Consider the following 13,838-nt stretch of genomic DNA (forward strand, 5'->3'; position numbering starts at 1 on the left):
TACAGTTGCTCCTAGTACTCTGTGACACACAGGGAACTCTCAAAGAGCACAAAGATAGAGGACAAGGGGTTTCTACAGGGATGGGCCCATGCAAAGTGAGAGCATAGCTTTGATGACTCTTACTTTCTCAGTTCATTCACCTCCTCACCTTCCACATCTTATTAGGTAAGTGCAGTGATGGGGTCTAACTGAAAAATTAAAAATTCTGGACCTGATATCCAACCTATCGACTTCTTTATTTTTATTTAATTGTAAACCTTATGTTAAAATGTTTTGTAGATGTGTGACTTAACAATGAGAACTTTTTAAAGTGCATGCTCCATTGATTTTCTGTATTCTGCATGCTATATATGAGACCACAAACAAAAGATTTGAGAAAGCTATACAGATGGGCCCATAGGCAATCCATTCGCAGAGCCCCGGTGGATACTGAAAATTGTGGATAAGGAAATTCGCAATCTTCAGCCCCTTTACGCCTCTGAAGGGGACAGGAGCTGTGCCCTGGTTGCCTCCGGAGGGTTTTCTGAAGCCATAGAGGTCATGTGCATCTGCCTGCGGCCTCACTGGGATTCAGAATTGCCTTTTTGGCCAAAAAAAATGCTGCTTTCGGTTTCCCTAAGTTACATTTTAATGCCATATAAGGCATCCTGAGGCCCGGGAAAGCCCTCAGAATGCCTTATATGGCATAAAAACATCACTTCCTGTTTCCCTCAGGAAACCAGAAGTAACTTTTTCAGCCAAAAAGGCAATACTGAAGCCCAATGAGGCTGCAGGTGGACATGCTTGGCCTCTGCAGGCTTCAGAATGCCCTCCAGAGGCTACCAGAGCACAGCTCTGGTCCCCTTCAGTGGGTTCAGGTGGGGCCAAGTCTGGCTGAATGTGGGTCCAAGGGGATCCACATTGAGCCAGATCCATGGATGTAAAATTCGTGGATAAACAGGCTCCACCTGTAATTCCATGCTGAACTTTTTATTTGAGTTATATAGGTATGCTTTCATTGTACTTCATCAAGCCCTGGAAAAAGTGATATCTACTATATATGTCAACCAATCTTTTATCTTGCTGTCTCTGAAGATGAAAAGTCATCATTTTAAGATGACAAAAATTAAGGGCATCCGTTTTCAGACTGACAATGTCACTACAGACTGCTGCCTGCTAGCATTCTTGAAAGAGTTGGGTTGTGTGACCACTATAGTTCTTTTCTACCTCCTTATCACCCTTTTTGTATGGTTCTCTCCACATGCACTTACTCCCAGCATCCTCTGCAGTGTTTCTGACCCCATTATTTCTTTAATCATTTTCACACCACTATGCTCACTAATCATTTCTATGTTAAAAGAGGGCTGGCATGCTTGCACCACTAGAAAATCCATGGGTCAGTTCTATGCCAGATTCACTCTGTGCCTCATCAAGCATATGATTTGTGCTGCACCCTACACTTGTCTCACTTCCATCTGCATGGTTGTTTTTCAGATTTCAGGTTCTTTTTTAAGCTTTCTTTGCTTCATAGCTTGATATTAAGATGAATTTATGCAACATCTTCATTATAATTGGTTATTAGGGTGGAGTAATCCAATCCCCCCCCCATTTCTTTTTCTTTACAAATGTTGCAATTGGGAAGCAGCTCATATGCTTCTTCTTCTTTAAAGATTAAGAACTATGCAGATAAGGTGAGCTGCACATTAACTAGCAGCTTTGAGAAGCAGCCATGATTCCATTGCACACTATGGTCAGATGAGAAATATTTCATAACAGATGCAGCTAATTCGTGACATTTCCTTACTTATAAAATGACTTGTTCATGGTGTGGTACAAGAATGACCTTTGAAATGATCTTTGGGAAAGGAGGAGGAGCCAACAGTGGACGAACAGACATGTCCCCAGGAGCTCCTGGGAGACAGTTTGTTTTCCCTCAAATACTGCAGGTCTGAAGAGGACCTGAAGATCTTTGTTAGGGGACACAAGATCTTCATCGGCGCAGGTATCTGGGAAACTGAAAGCCCGACCGGGGGGGGGGGGGGCTTTCTTCTCAGAGGAATTTGTTTTTACAGTATTGGGGGACGTGCAGTGATATGCAATCAAGCTGCTGGCTCCGTGCTGAGATGCCATATGGAGACAAAAAAAAGCACGAAGTGTAAAATTTAAGCTGGAAATTTAAGATAAGTGTTAATATTGTCCCCGGCTCTGATTGACTGATTTGGCTAAAAGCCCTGGATATATTGGAGGCGTTAACGAGAGACTTTTTAAGGAGGTTGAAAGTGCTCTTTTTCTCTGTCATGGAATAAATTGGTGGTGGATTATAATTACAACTATAACTTAGGTATGAACTAAAATCCAGAATTATTCTTGGACATAATCGGATATAAATATAATTCTCATTAGATTTGAAAGAGCTTTGTTTTCTCTGCACCAGAGACGATGAGACTGTTTTCTTTCGTTTTGTTTTTCTCTCCGTTAACCACACTGGAGTGTTATCTGCAAGAGGTATGTAAGGAATGCGGATGGCAGAGTAGTAATGACGTGGTGGAAGTGAGGAGAATAATATGTTGTGGACATCTAGTGGACTAGAGAGAAATTGCAAAATGGACTCTGTTCCAGAAATGTGGATACAGAAAATCTTGATTAATACGGAGAGATTGCTTGTTATGGAGCGACAACAGTTGAATTGGTCCTCGCAGATTCAAGCCAGTCTGGAGACTCCCAACAGACAGATGTCTGTAAGGAACAATTGAAAGATGTGAAGAAACAAGCAGAAGATAAACAAGGGAGTGAAAAAGCAGACAAGGAGGAAAATCAACAGGATGATCAACAGGACAAAGAAGAGGCACTGATGGAGATCAAGAAAGATAAGATGGACAGAGTAACAGGAGTGCACAAATCACAAAATTTGTTGGAACAAGAAGGAGAAAATATATCCCAGTTAACTGGAAGAATGAACACACCCTATATAAGAAGTGTGGATCAGATTCTGTTATAGAGATAAATTATTAAAGATATTACAGGAGAAAAAATGGAAAGAAAGAAAAAGAACCCTGAGGGGTAATCTGAGGTTAAAGAAAATTAGAGGATTTATTCAGCAAATAACAATGGCACAAATTTATTTGAAGAAAGAAAAAAAAGAATACGTATGAAATTGATAAATATGAATTGGAATGCATTAAAAATATAGCTGGAAATGTAAACATGTGGAAGAATTGTTTTATATGTGGTTATTATGTCAAAGAAAATGTGTAATTAGATTAGAGCAGGGGTGCTCAAACTTTCAACTTTAGGGATGCTGGACCTTTAAAATTGTGTAGGAGAGATAATTTCAGCAGGTGCAGCTTGTCATCTGTGGGATGACAAGTTGCACCTGCTGAAATTCTCTCTTCTATACACTTGTTAAAGGTCCAGCATCCCTAAAGCTGAAAGTTTGAGCACCCCTGGATTAGAGAATTAGATTGGAGGAAATAGCTGAGGTGATAATTTTGGTAATTAGATTATTTTGTTTTAATGTTAATGAGCAATTGAAGTTAGTTTACGCTTGGTAGAAAGTGAATATTTAGAAAATATAGTATAGGGCATTAGGGAAAATTTATTGTATATTATATAAATAAATGGATAAATCAATAAGAGGTAGAAATAGATGAGTAAGTAGATTAAAAGATATAGTATGATTAATTAGTAATGGTATATTACTAATGGTATTTAGCTAATGGTATTTAGCACTCCTAAATGTATGTTATATGTTTGTATATCTGTGTATGTTAATATAAATAAATAAATAAATAAAAGAATGACCTTTGAGAGCTTTCAGAAACAGAAAATCATTTACCTTAAGAAAGAGATAGCTCACAGCTATGACCAGAACCAAGCAGAGGCATGAGTTCCCATCATAAGTGCAGCAGATCCTATGCGTGTCAACTGTGAATTCCATATTAATAAGTGCCATAAAGCTGGACTTTCAATTTAAAAAAAAAAACATACAGTATTAAATGTTTTCAAACTTCCTACAAATTCCCTAGAAAGAACACAATTTATATGCATTCCAACTAATAATTCTTTACGATGCCTTTCCTTTATAGAAAAAAAATAGAAATGTGTACTATGAAAGGGATAATATTTCACTTACTGTATTCAGCAATACTGCACAAGGCTTAGAAACACATCCAAGTGAATAAACTGTGATGCACTGTTTTCAAGGGTCTAGCGTTCCTCATGCTGAAGGTGGGGACTGCTTTGCCCAGTCCCTCACAGCTCACGAGGCTGCTCAGCACTGAACGGATTAAAGGTTGAGGGATGGGGCTAAGGCAGGCGTTTGCTCAGCATTCTCTTCAGCATTCTGTCTTTTCTGAGTGTCACACAAAGTCTAGCCCACCCATCTTTGGCGGCCAGATAGGAATTTTTTCCTTTGCACCTGATTGGCCTTGGTGTGGGTTTTTTTTTTTAACCTACCTCAGAGCCCAGCTCCATGCGCCTGCTTACTGCCGGCCATAAGGCACGTTTGCGAGCACTAACACCGGACAAGTGCCCATGTTCGCCGGTGCTGGGCTAGCGCTGGGCAGGCGCCCGGCCTCTGCTGCTCGCAGTCACATGGACTGCCGAACAGCAGCGAGGTAAGCGGGGGCATGGGGGGAGGTGGGGAGGAGGTATTCTGGGGAGGTGGGAGGAGGGCGAGGGGAGGCGTGCCAGGGGAGGGAGCAGGGAGGGAGGGAGGTGGGACTGGTGGAGCGACACTCCACCGGATCCTGAACCTCTGTGTCAAGATCAGCACCTGAAACGGAGGCTTTTACCTCACCCATTGCGGGGCTACTCCCTTTACCCGGGGGAAAAGAACGAAAGTATGTGTTTGTGCACCTTGAGATAAGCAAGTCAGAGGGTAAATCAAAACCAGTCTAAAGATGCTGTCTGGCTCAAGATGCTGGCTTGTGACCTCTCCAGGTTGGATTACAAAGTCTACCTCAAATGGTTTCTAGCCTGGGATAGATGGCGTAATTCAGCTGTCTCAATGTCAATAGGGTTGGCACTGAGAAGTATAGATTGGCTTTTGAAGATCTACAGCTTAGAGCCAAGGTGGGACATGCTGTATCCCCAGAATAGGTGCCTGGACTATTGTGGGGGGCGGGGGGCGGGGATGGAGTGACAGTAGTCAGGATCTACTACAGTGCTTGTATCTTGTTGAGCTGTTTAGTTAATAAATGTGGCCCAGTTTTAATCCAAACATACCTCACACGCTTACTGAGGGTGTTCTCGGGCAATTTCTAAGTGCAGTGCTCAAATGTGCATCTTGTTGAAAGTGGTGTGATTTGTGACAATGCTAATGTGCATGCTCAATATACAAGTCTGCAATCAAACTTTCTATCCCATGCTCTAATGACTTTACAGATCTCAAAGGAAGATTTACAGCTCTTTTACATCTAAATACATTCTCCTTTGGGGGAGGGGAAGGTGAGAAGAACAAACCATTGCTGACATGGTTTATGAATGCTTTCATCTCAAAATAAATCACTTTTAACTAACAATAAATACATATTTTACAGGGTGCTTGGATTCAAATTTGTCCTTATCAACAGTCTGTTAAGTTGAAGAAGAGATGAAAACTCACACTGAGCATGATCAAGTCAAAGCTAAGTGAGTTTGCATCTCAGTGGGAGAGATTTAGCAATGTGATTTACACTTCTGCTGAAATAAATGTGACTTAAATTGTGTAGTTTTGGTTGAATCATTTTGACTGAACCATTGTTTTAAACATCTCTGTTCCCAAAATTACCTCAATTCAAAATCCTCTTATATAGATAAACGTTAAGCAACCTACAAGGGCGTGTTGATACAAAGTACTCAGGGCCCGATCCAAAATGGCCAGTGCTGGCCCACCTTTGAACATCGCAAAGGTGCCATAAAGCATGTCTGTGGCACTCTAGGCCAGGCAGGCACAGGTGCTGGCTCAGCATGAACCAACGCTGAGCCACAACTGGGCAGAAGCTAATCAAACACCTCCCGGCACTCTAAGGGTGGAACGGTGAGTGGGAGTGTGGGGGAAGTCATTCTGAGGTGGGAGGAGGGTGGGGAAAGGTGGTGCAGGGGAAGGAAATGAGGTAGGAGACGGCAGGACCAGCAGAGCTCTGCTCTGCTGGATCCAAAACCTCACATCAGGCCTCCTGGGGCTGACAAGGGGCTGCTTTAGTCTGTGCTGGCTAAATACCTGGCACAGAGTTAAGTAGCCCTATTGCGGAGCCTCTTTCCTTTTGGGGACATTTGTCCCCTTCCCCTGAGGAGATGTTGGGAGCTGCTAACAACTGCCCAGCATCCATTGGGTGCAGTGGCAGCCATTTCACGGCAGTGGCGTCCATTGGGTGCGCTGGACAGTATAGGATTGGGCTGTCAGCCCACTAAAGCTGTCCAAGCGGTCCAATTTTCTAGTGCCAACACCTGACATTTTGCTGTCTGAAGGCCAAAAGTACTCCCTCCCTTTCTTCTTCTTTTTATTTTTTTCTGTGAAATAACCTCCCCAAGAACATTCCCTTTCTACCTTTTCTATTACGAATGGAAAAGTAAAATCAACATGGTGCTATTCCCAGTGGGGTCACTAGGGTTAGTGTCACCTTGTGATGTAATTCCCATTAACTTTATTGATTTATTTTAGTAGACCACAGTAAAAGTCACCCAACAAATCAGTAAGAAAAAGCAGTGACCAACTTGATGGCACTCACACAGCTGAATAAATTCTAAAATTATGTCAAACACAGAAATGAGAGCTTATTGGCTCATGAGAGCCAATGAGAGCTCATACCAACACCTTATTGGTTCCCTGCTATGTCATAATAACACCTCATTAGTTCTCAGAACAATCAGTATCATTGATCAGTTTTGAGTTATGAAAATCTACTTTTTGTTACATAAGGCTGTTGTTTCTTTTTATGGTTAATTGATCATAATTTTTTATATATTGCAGATAATTCCATTTGGTTTATTTCAATCCATTCTTCATGGAATTATCTTTCCAATGATATATAACATGACAGTATTATTTGAAATTACCAAGATTTTTACAATTTGGCCACTAGTTGTGTCACTATCACCCCAAGGATGTCACCCAATGTGGTCCACACCCCAGGGATGCCACTGCCTATTCCTTCCAAAAAGCTGACTGAAGTGCCCTCCTTTACTTTGATTCATTGTAGGGTTGACCCTAATGCTTTCTTCATAATGAAGAACTAGGCCATGTCGGATTGACTCAGCTACATATGAGTACTGGATACCTTGGGAGACTCAAGGCGCAATCCTAACTATGCTTTATGCCAGCCCAAGTCTCTTGGGCCGGCCTGGGAGGTCGCAAACATGCCATAAGGCAAGTTTGTGCCTCCTCAGGAGGAAGCCAGGCCGGTGCTCCTAGAAGCGCTGGCCTGCGGAGGCTGATGGAAGCCTCCATGCCGACTTCCTCCCATCTTCTTGCGTCAGCTCAGATGAGCTGATGAAAGGTAGGTAGGGGGGAGGCGAAGAGGAGGAGGGAGGGCGGTGTTCTTGGACAGGGGGAGGGTGGGTGGTAGGTGGCTCCGGGGGCGGGTGGGCAGAGAGAGGGAGGTGGGGCTAGGATTGAGCAAGTATGCTGGATCCCAACCCCCATTCCCGGGAAGAACGGAATGGCTTCAAGCCGCTCTTCTCTCCTCGGACTTACACCACGTCTGGAGGTGGCGCAAGTCCGAGGAGACCCATTGGGGCCAGCAGCCCTTACCCAGGGGTAAGGGAAAAAGTTTCCCCTTGCCTCTGGCTAAGCCGCTTGTGGCCACAATCCTGCGCTGGATACAGCGCAAGACTCCTGCCTTGCCTGTTCCAGCGCAGGATAGGATTGTGCCCTCAGTATTAGATTCCATTGGGTTAGGATAATATTGATTGAAACTCCCTTGTGTATACTTGGAAGTAGTGTGTACAGACTGTGTACACACATAAGGAAGTGTGTACACCTTCCTTATGAGGAAAGGCTACAGCGTTTGGGCCTCTTCAGCCTAGAAAAGAGACGCCTGAGGGGGGACATGATTGAGACATACAAAATTATGCAGGGGATGGACATGTTGGATAGGGAGATGCTCTTTACACTCTCACATAACACCAGAACCAGGGGACATCCACTAAAATTGAGTGTTGGGAGAGTTAGAACAGACAAAAGAAAATATTTCTTTACTCGGCGTGTGGTTGGTCTGTGGAACTCTTTGCCACAGGATGTGGTGATGGTGACTGGCCTGGACGCCTTTAAAAGGGGACTGGACAACTTTCTGGAGGAAAAATCCATTACGGGATACAAGCCATGATGTATGTGCAACCTCCTGATTTTAGAAATGGGTTATGTCAGAATGCCAGATGCAAGGGAGGGCACCAGGATGCAGATCTCTTGTTATCTGGTGTGCTCCTTGGGGCATTTGGTGGGCCGCTGTGAGATATAGGAAGCTGGACTAGATGGGCCTATGGCCTGATCCAGTGGGGCTGTTCTTATGTTCTTATGACTGTGAAACACGTTAACAGGAGCAGCATATTATGAGTATGAGTGTGATTTTTGGTAATATTTTTTCCAAAATTTCTTGATTAAAATAGAAAATTGTGGTGTTATATGTTTTTATTCCAAGTGCACATTTTAATAAATTATAATTATAAATTATTGCTTTAAAAATGTGCTAGGTAGGTGACATAGTGTCAGCAGATGCAGCCACAATATTCTTTCTAACTGAAAAAGTAATCTTTTTAATTTCTGGAAAATATCTTAAACACCAAAATGTGGTGTTTTGTGTTTTTATTCAGATATTTTAAAACACCAAAAGGCAGTATTTTGTGTTTTTATGCATTTTTAACCAAAAAAGCCCACACCCCTAATTATGAGCTTATCTTTGAAATTATTGTTATATTTCTGTGATATTATTACAGAAAATTCATTAATTGTAAATAGTAGGCCATAACAAATATTGAGGTTAAATTGCCTGCAAGGGATAAGGAAGTTTAAAAGGTCAAAAGGTAGGATTTATAAGAGACAGATGAAGCTTGAAAATATGATCTAATGAACATCAACTATACAACATTTGATAATTTTGGATACTGAGGATCAGAACAATCTCCCTGTAGCCATTGGTTGGCAACCTTCAGTCTCGAAAGACTATGGTATAAGCCTACAGCACCTGGTATTCCCACAGGTGGTCTCCCATCCAAGTACTAACCAGGCCTGACCCTGCTTAGCTTCCAAGATCAGACAAGATCAGGCATGTGCAGGGTAACAGTTGCTGTAGCCATTGGCTTGTTACTTTGAGAAAAACACAGTTTGATTTCAGTATTCCTGACAAACTGTTATTGGGAGTGTCCCATAATTACCAAAACTTGAAGTTGGGTAAGGACAAATGCTGAAGTTCAGATCCTGAGACAACTGCTCGGATAATTACTATGCATCATCATCATCATCATCATCACCATCATCATAGTGTGATGGCAAGGAAACTAGTGAGTGATTAAATCTTAACATGTTGCTTCCTGTAAGCATCTTGTATCTATTATTTTGACTTTGAGATGCAAATAAATATGGGCACATGAAATGGGAATATTGATATAATATGACTGGGATTGTTCTGAAAATGGCCTTGCACTGAGGCACTTATGGTCTAATCCTCCCTCACCCCACCTATACAGTTGTGCCAAAGAGGGTTGTCTCCTTCGGTGTGGGGGAGATTAGGAGGCTTGGAAGAGGTAAGGGGCAATATTTTGGGCTGAACAACACTGAAAAACCAGTCTTGAACCAATGGAACAAGAGTTTTCACTGATATGGTAAACTTGTGTCTGGGCTGTACTACTTCAGACTGCAGGAGGGAGCTCACATGATTTAATACTAATCAATATGAAAATATTCCTTTCACACAGAAAACAAGAGGGTTAGGATGTCCACTGTCCTTGTCCCAAATCTCCACAGGTTTACCTGATCTTCTGTATTCAACTGTGTGGACATAAGTTCTGTATAACAATAGCAGTTCAAATTCTGAAGCACCCTCAAATTATGAACCTATTCTTTCCAGGGGACTGTGACCACGTGTAGAGCATTCCTTTGTCATCACGAGAATTAGCAATGTCCAACATGACCAACTACATCTGTTCTAGATCAAATTTCAGTGTATTCAGCCTAATGAAGGCAATCAACTTCAGCCACTCAAGAACAAAATTGCCGTATTTGGACCAGACAGAAGGAGACATAGAGCTGGGTATCATTGTCTTACTGCTGACAACTCACTCCAGCTGAACTTGCTCAGAAGTTTCATGTGAGGGAACAGAATAGACCCCCATGGGTGCTCCCCTTGTAAGCATATGCCAAGTACTATCAATTCCCCAGCATTAACTTTTGAAACCTCCAATAGAAGAAGGGATGAAACCATGGCAAAACAGGGCCCTATCCCACAAGTTGGCGCAAAACTATACAACAGGCATTCATCAATTTTAAAGGGAATTTACTTATATATTTGTAGTGATTTAAAAGAAAAGAAAAGTGTATAAAAGTGTATTCATAAAAGTGTATGAATTAACTCTCTGCAGAAATTTTCTAAAGTGATCAGCATCAGGATTGAACCCCCTTGTGCATAACAGATTTTGCTATTAAGATCTTTCACCTTTTTGTTTATGTGTTGAGTGTCACTTTAATCCCACCCTTGCTCCTTGTTTCATTAATGCACACATCATTTAAGAAATACAGTCTGCTATCTCCCCAAGCTTTCTAAGAAAGAAAACATGATGAATTCTGGGATTTGCAAGGCTGAACTAGACAAATGCAAAATCATTAAGACAAGGATAAACTTGTGGAAAATCGGGGACTGGAGGGGAAGCAACAAGGGACGGGGGAGGATGAACCAAAGAAATCACAGAAAGGAACACAGCTATAGATGGTGCAATATTATTTATCTTTGTAGTGTGGAGTAAAGAGCTTTAACATGATATGAAAGAGACAGGATGCCAATAAAAGGATTCAGAAGGATAGCAACATGATTGTAGCAGAGAAAGGAACAGAACTTGAGCAATGGCATTTTTTGGACAGATTAGAGAGGAGAAAAGTGACAGGCAATGAAACCAAATGAATTACAGCAACAAAGGCCAGAGAAGCATAACAGAGAAAAACAATAATTTCAAGTACAAATACTTTCCAGAGAACAGTTTCAAAACCATGGTATGGATCATCATCTGCGCAGGTCTTATTTGAGAATGTAAAGGTGCTGGGAGTGTCAAAGGACAGACTCTAACAGCAGGGCTCAAGTATCTTTCTTTGTGAGCCATCAAGATAGCTCATAGGAAGAAGTACCTGATGTAGGTTCGGGCCTCGCTTCTCTTCAGTGCCCCCACCCCCCTGCAGTAGAAAAGGAACTGCAGTCAGACAATCTGGGAAGAATCAGAAGATTTGTGGAGCACATAAGGTCCCTGCTGGTCCTGTGAAAGGACTCTCACAAGAAGTTTTACTCTGGGCTTGACTACCCAGTGTGAGCTTCCTGTAGCTAAGAGAAGGGCCTAACAGAGTCCTCTTGCCATGCCTGGTATGGCATTGTTTGGCACCTGAGCAGAACCTGACTACCATGCCTTAGCCCAATGGTTCCCATACCCCTACAGGAGAGTTGGGAACCAGGTAAGTGTTTGCATGGGCAGGAGGGGGGCAACAACGGCACTGTAGCAATTGTAGTGAAAACCAGAAGTAGCTGCTGATCAGAGATAAAGACTGTTTACAGAAAGAGGACATGGAAGAGGGATGCAAGCTTCCATGACCCAGTGCTGCCCCCAAGGTAAGAAAGAAGCACCTTGGTAGTGGCGGTGCTGCAATCGCTGTGGCACTGTTGCTGCCTTTGGAGTAGGGCTGATCCCATTAAGGGGAAATGCCTGTTTCCAGTTCCCCTAGTAGGTCATAACCCACCAGTTTGCAAACCACTACCTTAGACCGAATCATATGCCTCTGGATCCTTCTTTGTCCATGCTAGAACCTGACTTCCAATATACCTTAGACCATGTCATCATTTGGGTCATTATCTGCCTTTTTTGACCACTGGCTTATTTGATCATGTTTCAGAAAAGTGCATCAGACCCACTGGGCCCTGACAGAGGATAAACTACCCTGGGATCCAAAGTGGAATTTGATTACTTTTTAGCTCCTTCCAGAGCCACAAGCCTATGGAACCACAAGTAGGAGCTTTGGGGTCCAATCCTATTCAATTTCCCAGCACCTATGAAGCACTGAAGTAAGGGAACAAACATTCCCTTACCTTGAGGAGACCTCTGTGACTGCCTTCCCACCTCAGGGTACAGCAGACACCCCCTTGGCAACGCTGCATCAGTGCTGGAAAGTTGGATAGAATTGGGCCTTTGCTTGCCCAAGGTGCCTCCACTTTGGGCTGATTTTCCTCTCCCCTGCAGCCCTGAACCTCATCCCATGCTATTTCAAAGGATATTCTGACCTTTAGAAGTGATATTTCAGGGAGGTGCAAAGGGCTGTAGTGGAGAGGAGGGGACAGGGAAATGTTTCTTGAATGACCTTTCTTCCACTTGCTCAAGCTAGGAGCCAATTCAAAATGTATCTTATATATTGCTTTACTTAACTTGATATGAAATGATAACCCCATATATAGCCATACACAGAATATTAACTCTGATGACTACAAACCTGAAATATTTCTGGGGATATGAGTTTATGATAAAATGTAGAGAAGACAGAAGTTGAGAAATTCAACTAAGGGTGCATCAACAAAATGAATTTTGCCCTATAGCAAAAACTTCTTCTGACAAGCGTTCATCTTGTGTGTGTGTGTGTGTGTGTGTGTGTGTGTGTGAGAGAGAGAGAGAGAGAGAGAGAGAGAGAGAGAGAGAGAGGTGGATCATTGTGGTGATTTTTTGCCACCTACACCATGTTTCTCACCTTCCCACTTACAAACCCAGCAAAAGCAGTTCAGCAAAAGCAACTGGAAAGACACATGCGGCGATACATCATTATTCTACTCAGTCATTCTTACAGACCTGATTAGGAGCCTGGACAAGAGTGTCAGTGCTTATCTGAGGAAATTATGCCTTCTTCTTAGTGGCCTTATTTGCTAACTGAAGGAGTTGAGTTGGCAGACAATGATTAAAGAAAGCACCTTATGGCTGCCACGGTCCTTTATATTAAACAAAACTGCAGCCTTGCACAGCAATACAAATAAAAATGGTACCAGAAGAGGAGAGGAATGAGAAAGAAACATGTTAAACAGTGAGAAACTGAGGGTTGATTCACATGTCATATTTAGCTGTTTACTCCTTTTTTTGCCCTGTAGTCTGCTTTGAGTAAGCAGCATAAATCAGGCAGGAGCTCCAAGGCAGCAATTAGGAATCCCATGGCTTAGATTTTGCCTACTGAATTATCAGGGACTGTATATACTTAGACATCAGCGCAGGAATGACTATGCAACATCACCCCCTGTGACTGGCCGGTAGCATGAAACATCAGGATTGTTTCACACTATCAAGCCAGGAACTTGAGAAGCAGCGTTTGACATTTGCCTTGCTAAGAGAGCAATATGTCCTGTCCTCGGTACTCGTTCAGCCACTGTATGCCAGTGTTTCTGAGCAATAAGAAAGGACTCAGATACTCTGGCAAACTACAATTCCCAGAGATATTTGTGCTGGACATAACTGTTTGGTAATGCTCCAATGTTATGGACTAATGGAGTCCTTTTCTATGAAGGTAACTCTGTCCTTGAATGGCTGCATGAACTGGACATTGACATTTGACCTAGTCTAATTGATATATAAGTCCATGTATTATATGCCATAAGCTAAATAAATAAATGGAAACCTGAAAATTAGCTTTCCTGTTTGCTCTTTGTGTCCCTTGT

The 13,838-nt window shown here is 42.4% G+C and overlaps 1 protein-coding gene and 1 pseudogene across 1 annotated transcript in view; both read right to left on the reverse strand.

The window, feature by feature from the left end:
* Positions 1-13,838, reverse strand: part of IL1RAPL1 (interleukin 1 receptor accessory protein like 1) — a 784,296-nt gene that overhangs the window by 108,158 nt on the left and 662,300 nt on the right. The window lies entirely within an intron of this gene.
* On the reverse strand, positions 9,129-9,250 carry LOC136646586 (5S ribosomal RNA; annotated as a pseudogene).

The sequence above is a fragment of the Tiliqua scincoides genome, chromosome 3 (assembly GCF_035046505.1).
Source record: "Tiliqua scincoides isolate rTilSci1 chromosome 3, rTilSci1.hap2, whole genome shotgun sequence".
NCBI classification, from domain to species: Eukaryota; Metazoa; Chordata; class Lepidosauria; order Squamata; family Scincidae; genus Tiliqua; species Tiliqua scincoides.